The sequence below is a fragment of the Camelus bactrianus genome, chromosome 5 (genome assembly GCF_048773025.1).
Source record: "Camelus bactrianus isolate YW-2024 breed Bactrian camel chromosome 5, ASM4877302v1, whole genome shotgun sequence".
Classification (NCBI taxonomy): Eukaryota; Metazoa; Chordata; class Mammalia; order Artiodactyla; family Camelidae; genus Camelus; species Camelus bactrianus.
The window spans coordinates 40,705,800-40,733,632 of NC_133543.1; the positions used below are offsets into that span (position 1 = coordinate 40,705,800).

Sequence of the window (27,833 nt, forward strand, 5' to 3'; positions counted from 1 at the left end):
TGGTTAACATGTGAACTTCTGTGGGACCACCACACTATTCCCTGGGGCCACATCATCGCATGCTGACTTAAGGAACAGCTTATTCGTCATGGACTAGGCACCTGTTCAGTGAGAGAGTGGTATCATTAGAACCAGAGCTCTGGAAGGCTTTGCTTTCAATATGGTAAGACTCAACGTTTTCAAATATAATTGTGTGTCTAAGGATGAACAAGATGGCCTATCTGATCTTTTCACTTCTCTGAGCTTTGCTAGGATTAGGTTCATTTCTAATGAAAAGAAAATGGAGTCGTTTCATTTGATTGTCTTGACAAAATGCTGATGCCTTCTTTGTACTTTTTCTAGACAGGAGGGAAGGATCTATATCATTTATCAGATTTTCAAAAGGTTATATTTTATAATGCTTGGACAATGAATTAGTTTAAGTTACATGGTATCATCAGCCCACACTTGTGGAACATACAGAAACTATATGGCAATAGGGGCCATCTGCCTATGTTTGCTCACTTGGTACCGTAGGCGTAGTGCATATCCACCTAACCTTCCTCACATAGTGCTATGCAAACATTTCACTGAATTGATTTTTTTTTTAAACCAGGCACTATTCCAACATTGAAGTTTCATAGGAAAATGGAAATGCCAGTTCAAACTTCTATTTTTATTTTAACTATCCACTGATTCAAATTTGAAATGGAAAAAAAAAAAAAACCAGGATATTACCATGTAAGGGCAATTCTCATGATGATTGTTACTTTATAACATCATTTGCAGATCAGGCACAAAGATTAATTTAGGACCCATTAATAGAAAAATTTTCAGAGGAACTTGAGCTCAAATTAGACCAATCTGTTACTGTTCCAAAATAAACGCATCAGGTGGCATTTAAATGCAGGTGGTTAACCGTTTTATCAGTGCAGCTATTTAAGCTATTAGAAATATAATTAGAAAAATTAAATTAAACATACTTAATGTAGATTCTAATTTGAGCAGCACTGTCCTTAGCGTTATGTTATTTCTATTGTAAATGATAAAATGTGCCTAAATTGCACAGGTTTGTTTCTGAGTGATGGCTGAACTCAGATAATTAAGTTGTTAACCATGAACTTCAGTGGTCAACATGGTTATATATCTTTGTCTTACGCCTGTTCCTCCTTCTTGTTTCCACAGATCTCAGGGGAGGCAGATGAATGGCACTTGACTCTACCCAGCTACACAGTCGACTGATTAGACATAGCCCTGTACCACAGGTACACTCAATTATACGCCTTTCAGAGAGTCAAGCATTTCCTGAAGCTAAAAGTGTTGAATCTGTTGATTTCACACATTTTATACTAGGAGAAAACTGTGATCAAACATATTTAAACCTTCAATTTCATTTCATAACAAACGTCCTCCTTCTGCTTAATGCAGGATGGTAAGGAGTTTATTGAGATAAAAAGGATAAATCAATTTCCTTCCAAATAATTAAGTCATTAAGAACTGAACAGCGACTTCATTTTTAGTAATTAAGTCATCTGTGTGGGGGAAAAAATGTGACATTGGATTTAAGGCACAACTCGGTGTCTATCATGATACAACCCTATATTTAAATTTTAAGATGTCACGTAGAACAAATTCAGTTAAAGGGTAATGCCAAAACAATCATATTGGCTGTCGTCATCCTCATAATAGAAAACCACTTAGTAAGCACTGTTCTTAATGCTGCTTGTATGGTAAGAAAAATGCCCAGTGCCGAAGACAAGCCTGAAAGCATTAACTGCTACTAGTAAATACACACTGTATATAAAATAGCCCTTTCTAAGGATTGAGACCCAACATATGTTTATTGCTATCATTTTATAATCCATATAATGAACTGCATATCCTTTATATTCCTTTATCCACTATGTTTCAAGTGATTGTGAACAAAGGGATATTCAGCTTCCTAAATTTATGCTTAGTATAGAAGGTAGATGTGCATAGTAACTTAAATGCATAGTTATTTAATGGAACATGACATAAACTACTCCCTCTTTAAGACAAAAAATAATTACTTATTCTACAGTTATAAATCCGGTAGATCTCCCATACACACTAATCTTAATATCCTTGGTTTGAGCCAAAGATTCAAGAAGCTCTTGAGCATGCTAAAATCTCTAATTTGGAATAGTTTTAGAAATGACAAAATAATATCTCTTAACAAGATAGAAGAAGAGGCCCAGCAAGAATCAAAAAATCTTAGAAATCAAGGGATCTCTTCCATGATCTACTTCCTGACCAACACAATTGGCAAGTCCTTTGATTCCTAAGCTTTATCATAAGCTAACCATTAAACATTTTATGTCTATTTTGGCTTTAATGAAGGTAGATGTAATTTCTGAACAAGTTCAGGAAAGTACTTCTTTCAAGCAGGGAAACTGCTTGAATTAATTAAGCTAATTAGGTTAATGAATAATTAAGGTAATTCCTTCTCTCTTCCCCCACAATTCAATCTTTTCATCTCATAGTCGTAAGTCTCAAATGGTGGTATTAGAGCTCCTAAATACAATCACACACTATACTTCTGTTTAATATTCTACATCACAACTGAGACTAATTTTTTTTTTGTTTTTCTCCTAGTTCATAACTTTAAGAATGGGCCATCTCTCAAATATTGAGTATCTCTCTAATTAGGAAATGTAAATATCATAAATTAAAAATTAGTCTAAGTTAGAGAAGATCTTTAGATTTTTTAAGTACTTTTAATAATAACTCATTTCAAATATAATAATAAGTTCATAAGCATTTATGTCATACTGTAGGCTCTGCAAAATAGTATTTCATGTGATCCTTTAGCTACCCAAGGATATGTGTACTATTATCGTATTTTGACAGTTCTGAAGATTCAAAAGATGTGAAAAGCCTTGCCCAAAGTCATACAGCCTGAACATAGTGGAGCTTGGATTTGCCTGCTTCAAAGGAATTATTAAATTCTTTTAGCACTGGGCTTATGTTTGGAAGGTGAATGTGGCATTACTTCTTTAAATGTACAAAGTATATTTCTATAATTTGCATATTTCCAATGAGTTAGCCAACTGGTAACAAATGAAAAATTAGTGAAAACACAATAGCAAAGAAAGATTAAACTGACTCAGGCAAATGGTAATTTGTGTCCTTTGTCTCCTAGACCCATACCCACTGAACACATTGTCGGTAGTTACTCAATTTAATTTAGGTGTAAAGTAATAAAAATTTGTTTTTAGAGAATAGAGATATTTTGCTACTTTACTTCTACTATCACAGACATAATTCTGTCAGTCATCTAACTTCAACTAACCTCTGTCATCCCCCTCACCACTAAGGGGCAATACAGCAGCACACATGTCACTATAATTAGCGTGTAGCAGCAATTTTCATTAGACCAATGATCTCCAATAAGATTTTCCCAAGGGCTGCATTCAGTTATATGTAATAGTTAGGCGGGCCACACATGTATTAGCATATAATTTGCACATGATTTGCATATGCATTTAAAGATTGCATCCTATTTCTCTGAATATTTCAAGTAAAAATGTAATTACTACAACAGTGAAGGTTATGATTTCTATTTCTCTGCACTATCCCACCACATCTGACCCAGATGGCTTGTGACAGAATAGCTCAACAGAAAGCCAGGAAAAGCCAGAGGGGGAGGAAATAGTCAGGAGAGATGGTTAGGGTCAACAGAAATCTTTTTGGGGGCACTAATGATGACTACTGAGAGAACATTGCATTAGACAATTTGTCTCTTTTAAAAGGATAAAGGAATAAATGCACACTGGGTGGACCTTCTAAGAAATGCCTTTCTAGTTACTGCTGATATCTTGTTGAGCATCTTTTTTTCAAACCTCATTACAGGCTAAATGGCAAATTATCTGTTATCACTTGGGAAATCTCAGTTACCTCTTAATTCTAATAGTGTAGTCACATAACAACTTTAACTGAGTTTTCTTCTAAACCTAATTACTCTCTGTTTTGAACACTAATTTTAAGTGAAGAGCTCTCTACTTCCCTTTAGTTTTTATACATATGGACCAATCCTACACAACTGGAGAGCATACCCTCTCCCACTCAAAGAGCTTTCTGGCGCATTAGTATTTGGTTAGATAGAGGAAAAGTTACAAGAAAGGGAACAAGATTTGTACAGGAAAAAAACTGGAAAATTTCTGGAACTAGGTGCACACATAAACATATGGATACATATTTACCCACACGTATTTTAATACACACTTCCTCTTATATTCATGAAAAAAGAATTTCTTCCTTTTTCTATCTGAAATGAATTTAAAATTTACATCCATTTATGTAGAAAAAAGATCTTACAGCTAATTAGGTGGATGCTGGATGATGGATAGATACACGAAAGATAGAGAACAGGTAGATGATAGTTGAATGGAAAGGTGGATGAATGGATGACAGACAAATGATCATAAAAATTGTAACTATTGTGTTGAAACTTACACTTTAGTAAGATATAGTTCTCTGTAATTTCCACCAGCATTTTTAACTTATGCTTTACTGATTCAGATCATCAGAATCTTGTGGAGACCACAAAGGAGAATTTTCTTTACCTACCCTTTGAAAGTCTAGGCCAGGCCAGTAATCAGTGGAATGTCTGCAGCCAATTCTCAGTAATTGACTTGCCCAACGTGACACAGCTTTTGGGCGATACAACCAGGACTTGAACCTATATCTGTATAATTCCCTATTCTACCTTTAAAGTCCTTGTTGTTGTTATTGTAAATTCACATCTATGTCTGTTATAAATAGACATCATTTTTGTTTTGTAAACAGAGCAAACTTAAGTAAGTCTCAGTACCTTGGTCTTGTAGTTCACTGAACATGTCTGTTATCCAAATACTTAGCTAACATTTGCAACAATGACTAAGTAGAGAGGAAATAGAAAATCTATTTTTCCCTTGTCTTCTTGTATTCAACTTGTTATTTTGCATCAAACTCTATCATGATTTGGTATAATCAATAACACATAGCTTTGAAATAAACCATTGTATCCCTTGACAATGACTATGCCTAGAATACAGTGAATTCTCAGTGAGTATTTTTTATTGGATAAAATTTTTAAATGATAAGCATTCAATTATTACACAAACTAATTTCTTATCATAGGAAGAAGTTCATGATATGTTAAGCTAAAATATAGATTACAAAGCTGTTTTTTAGAACTATCCTAATTTTGAGGGGAAAAAATATATCTTCATGGAAGAACAATTATTAATGTATTTACAGTTATTTATAGTTTAGTGTATTTTTCTTTTATTTTCAGAAAAATAGTGTATTTTATAATAAAAATAAGTGTTTTATGTTTGTTTTGTTTATTTTAAAAGTGGTCTCTTCTACCACATTTCCATAGTACTTTCTAGAAAACTGTTGGAAAGCCTACATTACAATTAGTTTTCCAGTGTTCCAATTTGGAAAGTGGCCTTAACCTTCTTCTTCAAGACCCTCAGCTCCTTATTTTATTTACTCTCCACTGTTATTTGTGCAAAAACTGTCTCTTCTTTGAAACTGAAAGTGTTTTAAAGATCAGATGCCATATTTTACTCATTTCTGAGTTATTTCACCCCTACACCAACCCTCGAAATAAGCTTGTACATAGTCAATGCCAAAAAAATGTGATAAATATTTGGTAAATCATTCATCAAGCCCAAAAATTTACAAATTTTTCATTTTAGGCTAAGTAATATTTCCACTGATTTTTTTTTTCATAAAGAATGAATACTTGGGCTCAATGGTAAACAAACTAGAATCATAATAACTTTTTATACCAGAGATAAACCCTACACTATTTATGCCACCCAAAGTTCCCCTTTCCAGAGTCATCCATGAACTGGGGTTTTCCTAGTCCAGTTAACTAATATCTTTTTCTTTCAGCATACCGTGTAAGCTACATATTTGACAAGATCGGATGTGTTCCTAGGCTGATGTGCAGTAACAGTTTAAGCTTCCAGGTAGCAACTGTGATAATGTCTGAACCTAGAAGAATATCTCTAATTATAGGCACTTTAGGCACCATAGCAGAGAGTGGAAAAATATTCTAAGCCAGTTGGATCTTTAAGTACTTTGTGCTATATTTACTGAATAGATGATGTTTGGTAGCAAAAACTCAATTAACAGTCTTCGTGATTCAGTGTTTGCTTCAGCCCTTGGGGATTAGCAACCTTGGTGCTAAACAAACACATAATCATAGCAGTTAGTCCCAAGCTTTCTTTTAGTTGCAGGGCTAGTTTAATAATCTAAATTCTTGAAATGATAGAGTAGTTTAAAGATGAGAAGAAGGCCATGTAAACTGGAACTACAGAATAACTCTTTAAACAAGGTCAAAGGGTATCACTGTTCTTCTTTTCAATCATTCATATGGTATTTATTACTGTACTTATCTTCCCAAGAATATATAGTATAGTACAAAATTTCAGTACAGTAAAGAACAAGCATTAGTTGCTTATCAGAATGCTTTGAGAAATAGGGTTTTTTTCATAAGTTCATTTGAAAAAATAAATTTAAAATACAAACTTTGAAGTTCCATTTCTACTTTTGGCAGACTCTGTTTCAATTACCTATAAGCCTAAGTAATTCATATGAATTTCTTCTCCTTCATTAATATTGAGCACCTGAGAAAAATCATATAAGGCTTTCAAAATCCAGATTTTCACTAGATAAATAGCAAAATGAAATGATTATTATTCATGATACCAGTTGGCCTCTTTAGATACCTACCTAGGACTGTGGGTATGTAAATCCACCATGTTTAACTGAGTACATCAGCACTGAAGATCGAATTACCCACAACCCAGGGATAGAAATAATTATATTAGAGCTCATTTCAGACCATGTAGTTCTCTATTATTAATTGTATTGGGCTATTGAGACACAATCATTAGAGACATAAAATGGTCATTTTGTATATTAGTAGTAAAAGAAAAAATCGTAAACCTTTAAGGAGAATTCATAAAATATGTACTTTTGACTCACAGTTAAAACATTGATTAAATTGCACACTACAAAAGAAGGCATTAAAAAATAGGAGGCATCGCCAAGGAGGCCGGCTACCAACAATCACCTTAACTTTTTACAAGTATCCTGTCACCAATAATGTAACATGCACAGGGCTTTGAAACACATAATTCATTAAAGGCACCTAGAAAATGGAGATACTCTCCATCAAACTGCTAAATGCTTTGTCTGAAGAACAACCTGACAGCCAGAGAGCAGCCCTGAACTGGAAGAGATGAAGGGTGTTGCCCACAGCCTGTGACTCACATTTTCCTTGAAAAACGTCAGGCATTTCTAGTAACGTTACCATGCTATGAACTTTGCATAATGAATATCCTTATTATAATTATTCAAAGAAAAATGTATCTAATTTGGACAACTATTTTTAATGATTACATATTGTTTTGTTTTACTGTAACTGTCTCTAAACCTTAGTTTTATATTGTATTATTTTGGTTTCCTGAAAAACCTACAAATACAGGGAGATGCTTCACATGTATTAACTTATTTACTCCTAACAATAAAGTGTTGTGAGAACAGTAATTTATCTCATTTAAAGTAGAGAAAACTGAAGCACAAAAAGGTATAGACATTTGCCTAACGTCACACAGCTAGGGAGTAACAAATTTGGGATTCAAAACAGAATATATACAACAGGTAATTACATATGTCATGCAATTTCAGAAATTCAGAAAAGAGTTCCCGGCCCCTTTTGGCCCCTCTTAAATAAAATTATTGATGTTACTTGCAGGATGACCTATCCATTTCCTGTTCATCCTCACCAGGATTAGAGTCAAGTAACTTATTAAATACCAACTATTTTTTTAGTACAAATGTAGTCCCCACTACCACAAATTATGCAGTTGCATGTCCCACATTTGGGGAAACTGCAGGGGTCAGCACATCCAGAATGCAATCGATAAACCTTGCCCTGGGAAAACTATCTTCATGATCATGGTATCTCCCCTGCCAGGTAAGTACAAATACCTACTATTTTCAATAATAGACATTAGATCAGGAGTTTTAGCAATATTATTTCACGATTATCCCCAATTTTACAAGTGAGGAAACTGAGGCTCAGAGAAATGGAAGAATCTGGCCATGGGATGGCCATGCAGTCAGTAAATGGTGAAGCTGGTCCACACACTCATATCTGCAGACTTTATAATATAAAAGAATTGTGAAAGAGACACCATCCAAAATTAGCTGTGATTTCAAAGGGCTGCCGTAATCTCATCTAACCCTAACCCTTGAAAGATGGTCTTATTTTTATAGTAGGGCTTGGGTCTGAGTTTTTCTGCCAAGAATCCCTTGCCCTCAGCCCCTAGCCACTTAGCTAGCACCCTAAGCCCTGTCTAGCTTCAGCCAACCTTCTTTTCAAGAGGGCACATTTCTGTTGTCTCTCCCTAGACGCTACCCAGGTCCTATTAAGTTCCTCTTGAGTTCAGCAACTGCCTGTCACTTCGACTAATTCTCTCTAACCCCATTCCCAGAAGAAGGGGAAGTGGGAACAATGTTTAGGAATAGAATGAGAAGGGCGGAAGAGATTTTAACTATTTCATAGTTAAATCAGACTAAATCTGATAAGGAAATAAAAACACTTGCTATTGGGGTAGAGCTTGGTAGTTTACAAACCACATTCCTTGTAAGAATTCAGCTTTGCAATAATTATCTCCATTTGATTAATAAAGAAACAGACTCATGGCGAATTCATGACTTCATGTAAGATAGTTTGGGCTTATAAAGGCAGAAATTCTGGCCCATTCTTAGCCATTGCCAGCCAACCTGAAATCTTAAATCATAAATCTACTTTTCAAGTATACTGTTTTAATTTTAGTTGATCTGTAAATATTCTTGGTGGTACTTTTTACTAGACTAAAGTAATCACATTACAATATTTAAACATGATACCTAAAAAGGCAATTAGGTTATGTCCTTAGTGTCTAGTACCTGCAGAGGAACACTTGAAATGCAAAAATACTCCTATTGGCTTTTTATTTTCAGAGAATATGTGACTCTCAAATAGGCTGCATTTGCATTCTGGAGAACATTTTAGTCCAGCTCCACTGCATTTAACAAAGCTGTTCTTGTGCTCCCTTCGTCACCACTACAGAGGGCAGCAACAGACAGCAGAGCTCCTGAGCATCACAGAGGAAATGTTCAAAGTTCCTAGTAAACAAGAGGGTTAAAGACAAAGTCATGCTTAAATCACTCCAAATTTTCTTTTGCCTTTATGCTGTTTAAAATTAATCACATATATAAACGTTCATATACGTTAGCAGGCAAATGGATATGGAAAGTACCAGAAAAGACTTGTTTTTTTTTCCAAAAGTTGAATCTAAGGAATTTTGCTATTGTGCCCAAACCAGCATTAAACAATAAACATAGACAAGGTGTCATGCAATATTGCGACAAGTGAAATTCAGCCTGCTTTTTTTTCTGGTTAGTGTTTATACTCATTGCTTCCTTTAAATCTCTGTCTTAGCAAATAGAAGTACCTTATATATCAAATATTTATTATTATTATTATAAAAATATTTTTAAAATGTATCTTAATTTGTTTTCAGTAGGTAAGAACTTTAGAAGCCATGGTTTTACAATAGGAAGATTTACCTGCAAAGTGCCTTTGGGACAGAAATGCCTGGGAATAGCAGTCTGCAAGGATGAGGACATGGTGCTTGCTTCTTAGCTTGGTTGCATAGACCTAGAACTGATTGTACATGCAAAGGAGGGCAGCAAAGGTCTTATGATCAAAAGGGAAGAAATGACTGACAACACAGAGCTAGTTCAAAGGAACTAATGGAATAATTAGTCCCAAAAAGACCAAAAAGACTGAAGAATTCATGATGTCATAAAAAGCAGAGCTACTTAAATTGGATTAGAAAATAAAAATGACATGAACATTGTAAATATTCACAGATCACATCATTGACGTGTAATGTGCCGTTAAATGATGTCAAATTAAAGGGGAAATTACATGTGTTAGAACCAGGACGAATAAAGAGAAGACATTTAAAGATACATGGTCCTTCAAGTGAAAATTCCTAACATATATTACACAGATGATCATCACCCAGACAGTGAAACTGGGTGAATGAAATGTAAAATAAAATATGAGGGAAAAGATACTGGCTAAAAACAACTCATTTTCCTGTAGCATAAATGGTAGTGAACTTTAGATTTCAAAGGAGCTATTTTGGGGATTTGTTTTATACAAAGCAAACCCAAACATGGTTACAGTAAATAACTGATAATGCCATTAGACTCTTAAAATCTGTCCGGGCATCAGCCCTAAGTATTGAATTAGTGGCATGTAAATTTGTCTGAAAAGGAAAGAATCTCCAGGTTTATTTTAATTTTCATTTGCTCATTTTTCCAATGTATATATTGGAATTGTATATATTGCCAATTGTATATATTGTTTGAATCATTTCAGTGATTTTGAACTTGTTTTGAAACTTATATAGGTGATAAAAAAGAGAAACGATAAAAACTCCATATGAGGTAAATGTTGTATTTGCCTTCTTCCTGGGTCTTGCTAGTATCTCGTGCTGAGAGTCACATTTTTTAACCCGTAACTAACCTGAATTTAACAAACAATTCAAATACTTCCAAAGTGTGTACATGCACTTGAGTAACTTCAGGGCAATATAACACAGGTTTAGCTAAGCAACATTTCCATTCCAGACACATTTCCTGTTTGACCGATACTTTAGAAAGTATTAAAAATCATTCTCCTTTTAACTGATTTATTCTTTCTTTTGTATTGTTTTCTCCTTTTGGGTTTTATGGGTTTTTTTAATTGAAGTATAGTCAGTTCACAATGTTGTGTCATTGGTGTACAGCATAATACTTCAGTCATACATACACATACATATATTCGTTTTCATATTCTTTTTCGTTATAGGTTACTACAAGATATTGAGTATAGTTCCCTATGCTATACAGTAGAAACTTGCTGTTTATCTATTTTATATATAGTAGTTAGTATTCTTTCCATTTACCTATTTTTACTGTCAGTAAGTTCAGCTTTACCTGAATGTTCTGTAATATTAATGAGATACCAAATACCTTTCTTTTACTGAGGCTTATTGTTAATAACATTCAGCAGGTTGTACCACTGCCTTGGTTCCTCAAATCAACACAAGAAGCAAAGCCCAGATAAACAGCAGATATTATACTCCTTCATACTGACCACATATACTAATGCTCAAAATGTACTCTCAGTGCTCAATAGGACTCTTCTCTGTTTTCAAAAGCTCCATAGGTTTCCTTGAAACCTGAAAGGTATGGTATGTCTGAAAAGGGAAATGAGTTAATAAAAAAGGTAATCCAGGTTTCAATGAAATATTCACAAGAGTGTTTTATCAATAGACATACTCTCCAGGTTTAAATGAGTTTAATTAAGCATTTCACTGAGCACATGGACCTTGAACTGGCTACTTACATTCCCCACAAAGGAAGAAAACACTTTGAGAAAATATGATGTGTCAAGTAGTGGCTGTTTGTGGAATAGTAGAGAGTGTTTCTCCCTCCCTCATGTGTGGCTCTAGTGAAATCTTTAAAATACAATGTTCATTCATCAGAAGGCAGAGTAAAACTCCGTGGAGCAGAGGGGAGAGAGTGCCTCTATTGTGACACAGCTAATTAATTCATAAACAGAAAAATAGCACGCTTAAATGCTTAAATACTGCAAATCAGTGTACAAAATGCCCAGGTCTTTTCAATCTTAGACCAAAGAATATTAATCCTTTACTTCTTCAGGCTACACCCATATGAAATAACAGAGAAAAAGGAAAATAAATCATTTCCTTCTTCTAGTAGGAAAAATGGAGGAAAATCTACTTTGAACCAGGTTTTGTGCTGGTCACTTTGATATGTCACTATTTTAATCCTCATACTAGTTAAGTAATTGGTTAGAGAAATTAAGAAAAATATTCAGATTAGCCATACAACAAGCTAATTTCAAAAATGAGACCTCAAACCCATTTTACCTGGCTTCAAATTTGATAATCTTCCTCTAACAGACTTATCAAAATTTCATATTCTATAACCACTATGTATAAAAATGAATTTTACCAAAAAAATAGAATAATTGGCTTGATTTGGGAATAAAGTTTTGGCCCTGTACCCAGAAACTCCTACCTTATGGAAATTCAGTAATGTCTATGGTTAAGAGCGTGGTAACTAGGAGCTACACGACTTAAAATTTCTGTCTTTACGACGCATCAACCAGCTCTTTGATATTGAGGAAGTTACTAATGCTCTCTGTGCCACAATTCCCATCTGTAAAATTGGAATAATGATAATAACAATACTGTATAGGGTTCTTCAGAGAATTAAAGCAACTATTCATACAACAAATTTAGGGGAAACCTTAGCATACAGTAAGTGTATCATGGGTCATTTTAAGCAGTATCAATTCTCAATTGAAAGAATTAATAACTTTTTCATTAACACTTCTAACAAATATAAGTGAAACTCCAGTTGCTACTGCTGTGTAGAATTTATGAATCTTAATTTTGGGTAGGATATATTCAAAAAGACCATTGATCAGAAAAGCGGGGAAGAAATACAGAGATAAAGCTGAAAATAGAAGAGAATGTAAGTTGAATGGATGACTGGAATTGAAATAACACATTATTTAAAATTAATCATAGACAATTAAATATGCATTACATTCCCAGTACCCTAAAGAGAAAAATTCAGATCAGGTTTGTATTTCTGAAACAAAAAGTACATCACAACCCTAATACTACTTTTCTAGAACCAGCTTAAATTATCTGAATATACAAGTTTAATTTGTTTTGAATGGGGAAGCTTAAAAGATTGGATTCTCCACTCACTCCTGCTCCCTAGTTGGGATGGGGAATGAAAGGAAGGGAAATTCACTCTGGTAATGGTTAATTTTTTTCAAACTGTTCTGAACATTTTAGATAATCAGTGTAGACTCTACCAGTGTGGAAGCCTTTGAAGGATTAATAAATCTGTCCTGAAGATTCCTACTGCACATGTGGCAGGTGGGAAGGGTATATATGGCCTAAGGTAAAACCCTTGACAAGACAGAGGGGATCTGGATTCTGAATTGGCCTAGGCTATGACAAGTGATTGTAAATTTCCTTTTGCAGTCTATAATCTTGTCAGAAACTAATGCAATTCTCTCTGTTGCAATTTTCATTAATATTTAGACTAGCTTTAATGTAGAAAATGGACTGAATACTGGGTATAAACTATTTTATTGACTCAACCAGTAGATAGCTTTGTAGTTCTACCAACATTTCTAGGCCAGTTGCAATGATTTAAAAGCTAATATTATACACAGAATTTGTACATGCATACTTTTATTTGCATTCTCTGAAGGTTATTTTTTGAGTTACATTAAATTTCAAAAATAAAAGTCCTATAACTTATTAGAATGTTCCCACATTTTATCATGTATATCAATAACTAAATTGTGGTCAATAAAGAGATCAATCTATGTGTAATAACATTATTATATTTTTAACTGAATTAATTTTTTCTAGAGTTAGTATGAGGAGTATAAATGAGTATTTTCTTTTTAATGAATATAGGCACTCACAACATAAGAAATGCTCATAAACATGTGGACTTATTCTACAAAATTAGGGAAAAAGCTAATAAAGCTAGGATATCAAACAAAAAAAGTAATTTTCTAATCTTCTGGAAAAATGCAATCAGAACAGTAAATACCCACTTCTAAAACAAACCAACCCTACCCCAGGGAGAAATTAACTATTAAGGGATTAATATATATTCCATTTCATCCTAATATCAAGAATAAAAATTCCAAATAATAAAAATATTTGATGTTTTTCTAAAGGTCTTTAATAAATCTTATTCCGGATTCCTTGCCTCTCTTATCTTCATGACATCATATCTTTGGAAACACTAGGATGGATTCATCTAAATTGACTGAATAGAGTTCCATCCAAACAAAACAATTTTTATATAAACTATTACAATACAGAAAGTAAATCAAGCAATAGGTCTTTATTTGTAATAATTTATATTATTTGAGCTAAGAGTTATTTCTAAATGTATGTGCAGTTCTCAGGCAAAGTAACATGTATTGTTCTCTCATTGAAAATGAAAAAAATTCAATAATATTAGAAATTATTTAACAAAAGAAAGTGTTTAGGCTAGAGTCTTGAGAGCAAAGAAGGATGCAATAGTATTTGACAAAGACTCTTAATGAGGGAGTAGGGTTTTTCTCACCGATTAGCACCAGAAGTACAGAGAGGAAGGTTTCAGTTTATCATAAGGAAAAATTTTACAAAGTTGGCACAGGATGGCTTCAAACACATTAATCCTAACACAATGTTTAAAATTTTGTTATGGGAATAAACATCCAGAAATGGAGAAAACAGTTAGAAATTGAGACCCTACTCTAATAGTTAGGGTATTCTGGAAGTACACATGGAAAATAACTCTGCTAAACCATAGCCAGGCTCTCATTATTTCTCAAGATTGTTTTTACATTTTGTGTGTGTGTGTGTGTGTGTGCATGTGATTTCATTATTTTTCCCAGTTGTAACTGTGAAATAGTCTCTACCTTGGTCAAGAGAATAGCCCACTTACTCTTGCAAACTGCCGTGGCTACTATTTCATGAGAAGTTATCTGCTGTGAGCACCCCCTTCCACTTCAGCACCTCAACTTTTGTCCCTTGCTTTCTCTCCCTGTTTTTACTCAAGAATGTGATGCTTCTTTCATTTGAACTTGCTTGTCCTTTGCTTTTCTAGAGCATGTCTCCCCAGGCATGATTTCTCTGCCCTAGAAAAGATTTTTCCCTTTTTCATTTCAAGACATAATCTTATCTTTGGTTTTCCCTTTGTTGCTAAATATTTAAAATTGTTCTCTCATCTCTGCTGCCCATCTCACTAGCCACCAATTTTCACTCTCCTGAAACGTGGATTGTTTCCCACCACTGGGCCAAAGTCCTCTCATGAAGGTCAGCAAACCATCTAGTCATAAATTTCAAAGGAGACTAGTTTCTTCACTACTTTCTTCACTTCTCTCTTTCACTTTCTTGCTCTTTTCCTTATTATCTAATTGTATTAATAGCACCACCATCATCCCCCTCACTCAGAATTATCTTGGATTTCTCTTTCTTCCTTACTCCTTCTTCCTTGACCAGGTCCCATGACCAACCTATGACAAAGATCAGCAGATTTCACCTCCTTTCATTGTGGGATGAGGTTATTGTCCTAAGGAAAGCACAGAAAATCTGGGAGAGAAGCTTCAAGAATTATGAGGAAACCAATGAATGAAATGGAAATGAGAAGGAACCATAGGCTAAGGATGCAGTCCACTGTGCTCCAATCAAAGTTTCGCCATAGTAAGAGGATATACTGATCAGTAGACATCTGACCTGTTTTGCTCTGCATAATGAAGGCTTTTTAAGAAAAATGAGGAGAGAGCTCTAAAGTAATGAATTTACATGCTTGTTTATGTGGCGTCTTTCCATAGGCAAACTCAGTTTCAAAATATGGACCTTATCTTTGGTGTTGATTCCAGTCCCCTAACCTCTCTCTACAAGAGAGGTACCTCCTATGTTGCATACCTTTTATCACAAAGTGAAATACATGGAACTGGATTTGAACTTTCAACTTTGGCTGGAGGGATCTGGTTATTCAGTGTGAAGACTATGCTAATCCAGTAGATTGTATGACATTAGAAAGGCTGATTGATTAAGACAATGGAGCTTTTTTTAAACTTTTGTTTTTGATTTTTAGAAAAATAATAGTCAATTAAACTTCTAGCATATAGTCAGAGTCTAGTTTTTAGATAAAGCAATGTACTAATATGTCATGCCAAGTATATCCTGGTTGTACACAATATAGATAAAGCATTCCTCTAAACATTCTAAAATTTCTAAATATTTTGAGGGTTAGAAAGTTTGATTTAGCCCATCATTAGTCAGATTAGCTATTTTGTTGCTGATGTTAGTATTTCTATAATTTTAGCCTTTATTAGAATTTAGTCAAATTCAAAGCCAATTTGTTATTATTTAGAAATAGGAAATAAATTGACATTGTTGGTAATGTATACGTTTTTGTTTATTTCTTTCATTTTTTGATTTACATTAGTTCCTGGGAATACATCCTCCCAGCATTGTACTCTTGCAGACTACCCAAAGTAAGGATAAAACATTTTTTACACAGAGTTGAGCAACATGGAATAATAAACAGTTAAAACACAGTGCTTCCCAATATGATTGTTCTAGAGTCACCACTTCATCTAGTTAATGATTAATTATGCTACATAGATTTTCTGAGTAATATGAAGACATTGCTTTAAATTAGAAATATTTGCAACTGGTATAAACATGAAGTATATTCAGGGTGGATATCATTCTTTTAAATATTTTTAAATTTTGGTGTATTTTTATTGGTTTTAGTTTCTAAGTAAAAGTTTATTTGCAAAAGAAAAAAACAAAAAATTTGTTTTTTAAAACATATAAACACAAATAAAATTAATTTTATTTGCTATGGTTTCTCCTGACTGACATACAGAAAACTGATAGCATGTGATACATGGCATCTAGTTTGTTTAGTATTACGTAGATAGAGCCAAAGAGTTAAGACAGCTCTTAAAAAAGAAGTTACTTGCTTCCTATTCAATAAAGGTTTGCTTGGGGGGTGGGAAGGGACAGACTGGGATTTCAAAATGTAGAATAGATAAACAAGATTATACTGTATAGCACAGGGAAATATACACAAGATCTTATGGTAGCTCACAGAGAAAAAAAATGTGACAATGAATATATGTATGTTCATGTATAACTGAAAAACTGTGCTCTACACTAGAATTTGTCACAACATTGTAAAATGACTATAACTCAATTAAAAAAAAGTTAAAAATAAATAAATAAATAAAGGTCTGTTCATGGACTAAAGCAGAGAGAAGGCAGAGCAATAAGCTGGGTATTTAATTTACTCTAAAATTAATTTGCATAATTTGGGAAGAGAAAGGTGTTGATTTTCTTAGCTACAAAGATTGTCATCTAAATTTCTCACTTAAGATCTCTTCTTCATATTATTGTCTTACGAATTGGAAACCAAGTAAGGAATGTCCTAGAAATTGTTAAGCAAGAACATTGTCAGGGACATAATAGTATTTAGAAGTTAAGATTGCTCTCAGCCTATTTCTTGCAGTTGACTTTGCTTCAATCTAAAGTGAAATTTCTCAGTTTTTCTTTCTTCCCACTCTAACTGAGCTCTTGCAAAACTGTCAAGGTTGTCTTCCTGAAATAGAGAGGAAAAAAAATTAAGAAGAAAAGAAAAAAGGTGAAAGGGGAAAAAAAGAAAAGAAATCAGGACGGATGTTGTCACTTGGCTGATCAGACATCCAAGGTGCTCAAGCTCAGTCCCGTTCTGACTTCATCAGCTATCACAGGACTCTGCTTTACCCTGCTGCAGCCACACTGGCAAGTCTTCTCTTTTCAGAAGATACATGCCCTTTCACACCCTAGTACATTTTCTTTTCTTACACTTTTCATTCATTGCAGACTGCTTCCTCCTCCCCCATTCATCTCATTTAATTAAGAACTTGGTTAAATGTGACTTCTTTCACGAGGATTTTCCTAACAGCTCAGATAGAATCTGTTGTCCCTTCCAATGTGTCCTTATTGCAACCAGATTATAAGCTCTCTCCGAGCAGAGATCATATGGTTGATGATAATAAATGCTTCCTAGGTTTAATTGAATTGAACTTCAGCCTCATCTAAAATAAAACTTTCCCCATGAAGCATTTTCTGATCCTCTATTAAATACTACTTCTTTCCTTAAGTGCTGCGGTTTTCATCCTTTTATGCCACTGACTATTCTTATAATTAATACATAAAAATATTACTCCCAATATACATCATAAAATAGTTGATGGCAAGAAGATTGTGTTTTCCGACGTGTACTCTAGAGTGAACTGCATATGATAGGTGCTCAAATATTTGTTAAATGGATTTTATATTTTTCAGAAATTTTCAAACATGTATATATCAATATTTTAAAATCCCTACCCTCAAATGCATATGGTCAAATAATCATCAACTTTGTAACATTATGTGATATTTAAAGAATCCCAAACATAAAAAATATAACAAAAGTTTGAGAGTAGATATACTTACATGTCACTATACAACTGTATTTTATTTTATATGTTTTCTACTATTTTTAAATATGACTTTTTGAATTATGTATTATTTCATAATTAAAAACATAGACATTTTGAAAATCAGATATATGGTCTTTACAACAGGAATGCTGTCAGTTAATTTGAGTGTCATAAAACCTTTCCCCTAAACTTAGCATATTAACGATAAGATTAGATCCCCCCAAAATGACTAATTTATGATCAAGAAAGACAAATTTTACCTACCTATGAACAATTTAAGTGGTTTTTCCCTCTCAGTGTAGTGCTGTTCTCGTTATTAAAGAATTAAATCTTTCTTGCATACTTTTGAGGGAAAAAATAATGAACCAATTCTGTTTTACTCAACAGAGAAATAGTACAATGTGTTATTGTAATCTGGACTTGTATCCTACTTGTAAAGCCCTGGAAATTATTATTTTAAATTATGATGTTAGATTAGATTTCAGCAGCTTAGTATATTGTAAATGTAACATAATTGCTAAATGCAAATGAGATACTGTACAGCTTTTCCATAGAGTTGTTCATGAAAGCCAAGCATTTTACATATTACAGTCAAGTGCATGTTATTAAGAAACAAATTATAATGAAGCTCAATTTAGTATAAAGACAAGCTACTGCAGCGTTATAATGGGTGACAGTACAGTAGGGTATGTACATGGCAAATCCACCACCTTCAGCTGTCAAGAGCATTAAATATGCCAGGAGTGACAGCACCGTATTAAAGATTTCCTCTTGCTTCTATTACTTCATCTCAAAGTTACACTTGAAAGTTATTTTATCTTCCAGACACTGGCCAATGTTTTATTGCCAAACAAGGCCTGGGATTCATCCAATAATACTCCAGGGAGATACGAAGGAGGTAAATTCTGCCTCTCAATATTAAACGTAAGAAGTTCCTATTTCACTCAACTGTAACTAGCGTTAGTTGCTAATTACCTTTTTACATGAGAATATCTTGTCTTTCAACTATATTTCAGGTGGAGTAGGAAAACAGCCGTACCTTGCCCTCCTTTTTCCTAGCCCAGTGTGAATTTGTTGTCAACCCAAATCTAGCTGTACCAAATGGGGACATAATTTAATCTCCTTGCAGATTATTTTCTTTCTCTAAATAAATAAAATTTAAAAATAGCTTACACTAGATGATCTCTAAAGATTCTAAAAATCAAAGATTCTATGAAAAATCTAATAATTACTCAGAAAAATAACTGTGAACTGATTAAACTGAGTAACAAAACTGTTAGAAACCAAGGCTCTATGGGGGAAATTATGTAAGTACAGGAACAATGGACTCATGAACAGTGGCCCTATTCAAGATCACAGTACTCTGTGAACTTTCAAAACCATCCACATAGTTGGTGAGGATAAACCATGTATCTGCCAACCAATCACACTGAAGCATTTGGCTCTGCCTAAGGTATCCCACCTTTATACAGATTGTGGGGAGACAGTCTTTGGGAGAAGAGGAAGGTGAAAGCACAGCCATTAGTACTACAAATAGCAAAACAGCCTACAAATTATAAAACAAAACTCCTCATAGATATGTTTCTTACTGTTCCCGATCATAGTGTTCGTTAAATAAAGTGCTATTTTAAAAAGAAATAAGAAAAAAGCCAGGACACCAATGGGTTTGTTGCATGCAGAAGAAACCGGCTCAAAAGCAATTCATTATTAATGCCTGAATATTCTTGCTAAACAGTTCTGATTATTTCACAAGAAAGAGGTCAAGGCAGTGGAGAAAGGGATTTAATCAAATAAACTCTCAATCTCTCTCCAAATAGCATTTTCATCCAGCTGCATGTAAATTCATCAGATGACTAGCCTCCAAAAGCACAGGCAAGGTTAATCTGCTATGACTGTTAAAACTTCTGTGATATGCCTATTGAATAAAGATTTAAGATGGGATGAACCGTGCAAGTTACCCCAAATTATATTTTTTTGCTCGTAAAACACATGAAATTTCCACTTTTAAAAACAAACAAATAAACCAAATTTCTTCCATCTAAACTGGAGATTTAAATCTTCCATCTAAATTATTAATTTCTTAAAAAGGGCTTTTTATGATGTGCAGCTTTCATTTATTGGGATTTTTAGGACTTCCCACCCTCAGGTTCCAGGAACCTGAAGTGTTTCTTCTCTGGTTGGAATTAGCTTAAAAACCTTAAGACCCCTGAAATCACACAAAAGAAAAAAATTATAATAAGGTTTACAGTATCTTTAAATCATGTTGATCTACTTTTACTTTTATGCGAGATTATAAAATTCATCCTATTTTTTATCCAAAGGCAATATTACTGGCAAACATTATCAAGTGTGTTGATAATTTATTACTTAAAAGATAAATGTAATTTTTCCAATTTTAAAAATGCAAAAATGTATGAAAAGAATATTAGTAAAAGGGTATATTAGTGTGCATTTTCACAGACAAGGAAAATGCATATAAAGATAAAAATAACTGCACAGGAACAATTTTATTGATATATTTTTGTCTGCTTAATTCTCCATGAAACTTTATAACTATGTGTAAGTATATTCTAAAAGTTAAAATCCTGTTTTAAAATATAGCAAAGTATTCAATACACTTACTTTGGGAATGAAGAACCATGAATTTATTTTCTAAAAGTATATGAAATTATGCTATATAGATGTTTCTAGAATTTTTTTAAATGTAAAAGCATAAATAATCTTTGACAAAATCTATAATTTACCCTCAGTAATAGATAATTCAAGTCGGATTTTTCAAATAAAGCCAATGTCACAGCTGTGAACCAATATAAAGATTTTTAAGACATCTATGATCTCTTCACTATTTGAATGCTCATTTTGTGGATTTTTTAATTTATAATTTCAAAATCCATTTGAAAACATACAACACCATGGTAATGTTTAATTCAGCCTATTGCTATTTTAATAATCTTTACATTGCCTTTCGTTCCTGCCAAATTTATATGATTTCTTTTATATTGCGTATTTCATTACTATATTTAAGAAATCATGCAGCAGTTAATAAATCTTCTACAAAAAAAAAAATCAAAGTGTTTTTCTGCTGGCATTCTTTGCCCTCTTAGCTCTCAGCACCTTTCTTGAGTCTAAGACACCATTTTACATGAGGGCAATTTCTAAAAAGCAAAATATAACTGTCTAATTAAGGGCTGTGTGATTGGCTAGTTTGCGGTCTCTGTGACAGTTGTGACAAATACACATATTGGCACAGCCCTAACCTCACTTCACAGTTTGCAACACAAAGATGGTATTTTCAGAAATGTGGAGAACACTCTGATACAAAGCTTCACCTTGTCTAGTGCTATTCCATTTAATTTTTTATTAACTGCCTGAACATATGCCATTCTAGAAGAGGGTAATAGTTACAAAATGTCAGCAGAAACATTTAAACTGCTAAAATGTAAATGATTTTATAAATTTGTAATGAAAGGTAATTGTCATGTGGGAAAAGTAACAGAAAAACAGATATGCGTAAATGCAAAACTGGTACGAAATACATCTTATGGGTTGAAGGTAGGAAAACCTAAGTATATTTTAATGAGTACTGTAAGTAGTATTTAAATAAAATTAGATTCATAAGCAGAAAATGTGAATTCTATAATATTTTATTTTCTAACATTAGGAAAGTTCATAGTAATGACAAGAACTCATAGAACTTTAATGTGCTAAATTCAATAAACAGCAAGACATTAAGATGCTTCACCTCATTTCGAAAAAAAAAACAAATAAATCAAAGTGGGTAATATAAATAAAAACTGCCACTGGTATCAGCACAATAGCTTTTAAAAGCACAATATTCAAACATGATTAGCTTGTTTCTTTACTTTCCACTACAATGAAAAACTATTTAGTGATTAATCCCTTTAGCAACATAATGCTGGGTCAGTACTTTCAGATATGTCAAGAAGACGACTCCGGCAAGGAATTGAGTATTTCCTCAGCCACCGCACGGAGCAACCACCTTCCAGTTAGGTTTGCGGGCAACCATCTTTAAATGCTTGAGCTGTTCTGCGTGGCCATGACAAGATTTGCAATTCTCTGCGTTTATTTACACACCATCACCCCAACTAGACATCACATGGAAGTGGCATGGTCACAGCTGACCCCAGGGTAGTCCCTGTCTCTGCCGATCCAATTTCATCGTGCTGTGCAATTGAACTGCAGTCATACTGTAGAGGATGTGTGCACAGGACTCTGTGCCACAATAAAATTAGCAGAAGCTTGTCAGGGGGCATTTTCCCGTTTTACAGTGACAGACCTGGGACAAATAGGTCTGCTTTCCAGAAATCCATGGAGGTCTGGCTCTCTTGAAATGTATATGAGCCCAGCGTATTTATGTCACAGTGTTCTACATGGTAAGCTTGTTATATGATAGTTTGAGAACAATGTTAAAGCCTTTGCTGCAGTTTCTGTTTCCTCCTCACAGTTTTCAGGGGATTTAAATTGCTGATAAAGAGACTACTTATTTGTGATTTGTGGAAAAACAGTTTCTGCTTAGTAGGAGTAACTGAGAAAAATTATTCTTCCTTCAGAGAAAAGATGCAGCACAGATCTGTTGTATTTTGAAAGGAAAAGTTCAAAGAGATTTTTTTTTTATAGTTTGATAAATCAAGCTTCAAAATCTCTTTTCTGAACCCTCATTTTACCTGTAAGAATTAATTATACCACAACTAAAATCTAAGAAGGCACACATTTAAAATATGCTTATAAAATAGATTTAAATGATTTTTGTTTGTTTCAGACAAAATGTTAAAAGAATAATATGGTAAATAGATACATTTTATCATTTGTAGGCAGAAGATTTCAAAACATAATATGTTTTGTAATCCAGCCTAAAGTAATTTTATTAGATATTCTGTGTAGTTCTTATTTCAAACATTATCAGAAGCCCTGGGATCATTTTATATTCACTGGAAGACAGAAAGAAATCCAAAACCTAGTTAAATAAATTGTTCATTTATTCCTTCCCTTTTATGCACCAAGATCTACATGTGGTCATTAATTATAAAGAGACTATTATAGCACCATATTTTCATTCAATACGATGTCCTGGTATATATCAAAGAAGTCCCATAATTAAAACAGAAGGGCCACAATGACAATTAAAATTACAATCTATATGGGGAAAGAAAGTACAGTTCTGCAATTTTTCACCCTGTCACTGTCAGCTGCGTGGAATATTCTGGTCACGTCCCTTGTAAAGCAGCCTAAATTCTTCTTCACCAATGCAACCTCAAAAGCATTATCAGCACCTAAGCAAAAGCCTATGCAAGTATAATTTAATACGAAGCCACAGTTTGCAAGTAATAGCGTATAAAGTGATATTTAAGTGGTGTTTTAAGCACACTTCTGATGGCTACAGCCGCTTTTCCCTGGTAAATGCGTTTTCCTTTGAGTAGTGATTATGAGTCCTAGGTGAAGAGGTCCTGTGTGCAGGTCTGTCTGTAAGCCTTACTTCCAGCTGCCAATCTTTACTTCACAGTGAAGAAAAAGCCACATAGCACCTTGTTCTTACTCTTGTATGCTGTCATCCCCTGAGCCTGATAACACAAAATCATTTCCACATAACACTTTCCTGCTTCTGCCTCTTAAACCCTGAGACCTACACATTGTGCATATGCACTTGCACCCTTGGCAACCGGCTCCCTGGAAGGCCCTTCCTTTGAACCATCAGAGTCTTCCAGCGGACTATTTTTAACACTTATCTTGGTAAATATCTGCATTAATGGAGTACAAAGCTTTTTGGTAGCAATATGTATTTGCTACAATTTATTGTCTATAAAAGTCACGAACAGTGAATTATGACTCTTAAAATTGTGTTTTTCTTTATAATAACTTTAAACTGAGCACTCATATATGAAGCATGCAATGGAGATTGAGAAGGTTTTGTATAATAAAACGGTGACATGGTCATTTTTTCCAGTTTTGCATTACAGAGACACACTCATGCATGGTGCTTTTTAAATTCTTATTATGTGTGAGGTCAGGGGGTCGAATGTCAGAAAGTACTGTTAATTTCACGGGGTTAGGGGAAAGTAAATTCAGAGGGAATACAGATCACTTAGCACAGAAAACCAGCTCCTCTGAAGTTTGGTTTTACATTTGTTAACCATATCCTTCAGCTGACGAACCATTGAGACCACGGTGACATTCTGGTCCCAGATATAATGGCTTGACATGCTGCAGTGAGAGTGTGATTCTGTCGCCCTGCTCCCGGTGCCAGCCTCAGCCTTCCTCTGAATCAATGAAGCACTAAAACTCCACACAACTGGAACTGAACAAAGCATGTTGCCATTTTGGCTGTGATGTTTAAATTATAGAGAAAGCAGTCAGAATGTCTTAAAGTTCAATCTGACAAGAAATGTAAAATATATTTCTGTCTTCATTCTCTGGGAAGGTAGCATCTTCCAGTGTGCTGTATCACTACCCAGAGTCCTTTTAAAGTGGTTCATAATAGAACATTAAAGACCAAATTCTTGCATTTCTGGGGTTTTTCCCTCATCAAAAAGACATCTTAGCACTGGCCAAAGTTTCAGGGGTGGAGGGGGAAATAATAACCTAGATAGTATTGTATTATTCAGTTGGTGGTGGAGAGATAGAGTTTCTTTATTTTACTATTTGTTCTGTAAGACAAAATTAACATTCTGGCACAGATATACAAGGCACAGGTCACACAACTCGGTACCACCAACGACAAGGTAAAACAACATCCCATTTTACGGTTAGGATAGATGAGTAATAATCCAAATATGTTGAACTCTGATAAAACCTGCAATTTTATTGAATTACAGGGCCAGCATAGACAGATGCTGATAGGTTTGGTTGAGTAGTTTTGCTTTTATTCGTTTTTTTAAATAAGATTTTTCAGATTCAAAACTCAAACTGGGCTCAGCTGCCCCCTTATAATTAAATTTTAATGACTTAGGCTGAGTGTTTGTGTTTTGGCAGCATGCTTAATAGTGTTAGCATTTAAATGGTTACAACTAGACTTTGAAGGGAGCAAAACCCATTGCAAGTCATAGGTGAAGTCCCTCCAAAGACGCTCTGATTTACTTGGATGCTGTGGATTTCGCAGGACAGCCAGCCACAGGTCATCCGGTTGTAGTAAGTCGTTAAAAAATAAATTAGAATAAAATGCTACATACTCTAAATTCCGCAGTAGCCTGAGGGCCAATGCTTTCCAGCTGTAACACTTTTTCACTAGAAGTAACAGTTCTATATGTTTTTGTATGCCAAAGGGCCTACTGGTAAATAAAAGCAGTATGTGGTAGCTCATAAAATCAACCTTTCTCCCAAAATGGCAGGAACAATCCAGGGTACACATTTTAATCAGTTCATTTTTTTAAAGAATTATTATGAACTTTGCAGTGGTATGTTTCACAGGCTTTCTTTTTATAATTAAAATATTTTTTCCTCTCAAATCCTCTTTCCAGCAAGCAGCCTGTTGCCTGAAGTTTTAATCCTTCATTACTAGTTAAAACAAAATCACCAATTAGGCACATGAACACGTCTGTATTAATCTCATTAAGGTGATGGCACCAAATAAATTGGAACTATTTTTGTGCTTTTACTGTGTTCCTATGGCTTTATCAGGCCCTGTGGTCATATACAAAGACCTCGAAGCTTAGTCATTTAGAGTCATTCGGTTGTGGACTGAATGTGGCATTACCATCTATGGCTGAAAATTGCTTTCAGCTTTTAAACTGCACTGACTAGTCTGTAGTTAATCTTAGATCATTCACTCGCAAAATTAAATGAGCCAGAACGATGGTCTTTTTTTTTTTTTTATAAAATAATACATCACAAAACACTTATTTGCCCTGCCCAAAAGAGAGATCAAATTCATTTAAAATCCCATAAACCAGAGTTGTGAATTTTTAATTTTATTTAGTAGCAGAGAAATAGAGGGTAAGCTATCTTTCTACAGCACATCATTGCTATAAATTTACATATGGAACATGGTTTGATGCTTAACCAACCTTTAATCTACCTTTGATGTATACTTCTACTTCAACGTGATCATGTGACCCTCCTTATTAATGCAAATGTAAAAAAGACTGTTTGGGATCTCTGATGTAATTAGCCATAAACCATGTTTTTTAAAAAAAAGAGAGAGAGTGAGTGCCTGCTTGTGTCACTGGAGTTGTATATAAAGTTCATAGTTATCATCACAGAAGAATAACCTTAAGAAACTAAGTTTAAAAATTTCACTTCATTCATTCCTATATTTTCTGCCCAAGTAATTACTGAAGACCATTTTACTATACCAGTGATAGTCAACTAAGATTTGATTGCTATATAATGTGTTTTATAGGAATAAAACACCTTAATTTTCATAGGATTTTTTTTATCCTGTTTCTTGTAAAAGTAAAATCACATTGAGAGAAAAATTCTAACTGAGGCAAGGAGAAATGCAATACCTCTTATCCCTATTAGCATATATTATAATCATTTCAAACACATTGTCTTTTAAAAGAACGTGCACTTGCTTGTTGTTGGCTCCCTCCCTTCCCACTGCCCTATCCTTTGATGTGGGCCAGATGTCTATGTTTTGATTTTGACAGTCACTAATTCTAGGGTCCAAAAAACCTGAGCCACCACAAATGAGGTGAGGTCACCTCATAATGTCAGATGGAGGCAAAAAGTTTGGATATTTGAGGGGCTGACCCAGTGAGTACCCTGGTGGGTGACAGAACGCTAAGGTTAGATATTGGAAAATAAGGTTCATGTTACTCTGTCACTGGGGCTGGTGCAAGCTGCCTGCTTGACAGAGAAGGTGGTATGTGGTCTGGACCTCAAGAAAAAGGAAGTCAGCCACCCAGATCAAAAATTACCCTGTCGGCCATCCAAAAAATGATTCTGACATCAGCTTAGTGAGACAGGAAGAAAACGATTTTTTTTTTAAAGTTGATTGTACTTTATTCTAGGGGAGTCTAGGGAAATTCATGTGTCCATCACAACATTATGAATGGACATTTCTGCATTGAGAATACAATTGCCAAAATCACATAGATAACATCTCTTTATTTATACTACGTATTGCAAGTGTACATGACTCAAGTTGTGCAATTCCAGAAGTTAATCATTCATTATTTTTTTAAATATAGTGTTATAAGCATAAGGACAGTAAAATAAAATGCATTTCTATTGACTGTTCTTTTTAGTTTAAACACAAAATTGTCTGGAATTATGAGAAGCCACTCGTTGGTTACATAATTATCTTGGCAGCTATGGACACCTCTTTTTATTTAATTTGTAATAACTTAGAAAAAAGGCTTTTATGACCAATACCTTATACTCATTTTCACTGAGACTGCCCTTCCTGTCCTATAAACTTTCTTGAGACTCCTTGACCTATTCTAAGCATAGCTGTGGTCCTTAAATCTTATTGTATTGCTACTTTAAAACAGATATTAAGTTTATATTTTTCAGTAAATTTTAATGATTTAAAAGGACCTAATAAAAGGATCTAAATCTATTCAAGATTTGTTCCTTTTCTGAGAATATGGACAAAGCAAAAGATACATGTATATATTTTTTAATATCATCTAAATATCAGCTGACCATTCTAAATACTGCACAATATTAGTTTTCCTATCTCAAGAAAAATATCTACATATTGTTGTTTATTCTGTGAAATATTCCTTTTTTTAATAGC

At 34.0% G+C, this 27,833-nt stretch overlaps 1 long non-coding RNA gene and 1 other non-coding gene across 2 annotated transcripts in view; both read right to left on the bottom strand.

The window, feature by feature from the left end:
* Nucleotides 1-27,833, bottom strand: part of LOC123613200 (uncharacterized) — a 124,264-nt gene that overhangs the window by 40,202 nt on the left and 56,229 nt on the right. The gene's annotated exons all lie outside the window — the stretch shown is intronic.
* LOC123613208 (U1 spliceosomal RNA) lies at nucleotides 7,831-7,986 on the bottom strand. The gene has a single exon (XR_006720562.2). It is a non-coding gene; the product is annotated as a U1 spliceosomal RNA (small nuclear RNA).